Below are 1,039 nucleotides of genomic sequence, written 5' to 3' on the forward strand. Positions count from 1 at the left end.
GTTAAACAAAAAAAAAAAAAAAAATGTTGCCGTGGTGGTGGGTACATACCATTATGTGTCATGTTGAGGTCTGTCACAGTCGTTTAAGAAGCCAAGCCCTTTGCAGTAAGTTTAGGATGCTTTTGATGAGTAGATGTAGAAAGTACATATATAGTGAAAGAATTCATTTAAATAAATATTTGCTATTGAAACAACCAAACTGACTTGGATTGCCAGAGATGTAAAACTGTCATTCTGTAAATCTAAAGATCTGCTGCTGCCCAGCATAATGTTCCTGGAACTGTGACGAACTGATTTTTTTTACGTATGTTTTTTTTTCTTGCTCTGGCTAATGTATATGTAAAGAAACAGGCTTCTATAACTATCACTGCCTTCCAACAAGAATGCTTTAATTTTATAAGTTCATTTTAACAAATAGTTGTTGTGACCATTGTTTGCTTGTTGTAGTAAGCGCAAGTGAATTACTGGAGGAAAAAAAATCCATTGGTGGGACATATTAATTCTGGAATATCATTTATCTTTCTGTGTTGTCCCTTTTTAAAACTATTTCTTAAACCTGTTACATAATTTTGAACACTACAGTTTGTAGAAAATTTCTACATGGTTTTCAACAAAATGAAGAAATGGGAACTCAGTTTGGATTGAATTTTGAGCTTGACTTAGCTTTCAGTATTTGAAGTAAAATCATTCATCTACCAAAACAGGTTCCTTGCCTTTTTTAGCTTAAGGTTGTAATGAAGACAATGCATCACTTTCGTGATAATTGCTTGAATTACTATTCCAAGTGAATGGCTCACTTGGGTTGATCTCTATTTTCCACTAGTGAAAAAAGGCAGCTTCTTTCCTTTTCCTACTTTGTACCTTCTGTGCAACACCAAACCCTTCTCCTAAGGCCACCAAAGATGGTGGTAAGACTTCATATATTTTCAGGTGGTCTCTGGTGAGGCAGCAGAGCACCTGCATGGGAGGGTGACTTTTCCGCGGCATCCTCTCCCACCTCCATTGGAGCAGCATTCCCGCCTGGGGCAACCCCCGGAAA

At 37.2% G+C, this 1,039-nt stretch overlaps 1 protein-coding gene across 1 annotated transcript in view; it reads left to right on the forward strand.

Moving 5' to 3' along the window:
* The window catches only part of SATB1 (SATB homeobox 1), a 74,238-nt gene that overhangs the window by 27,110 nt on the left and 46,089 nt on the right, over positions 1-1,039 (forward strand). The window lies entirely within an intron of this gene.

The sequence above is a fragment of the Buceros rhinoceros genome, unplaced genomic scaffold (genome assembly GCF_000710305.1).
Source record: "Buceros rhinoceros silvestris isolate BGI_N320 unplaced genomic scaffold, ASM71030v1 scaffold143, whole genome shotgun sequence".
Lineage (NCBI taxonomy): Eukaryota > Metazoa > Chordata > Aves > Bucerotiformes > Bucerotidae > Buceros > Buceros rhinoceros.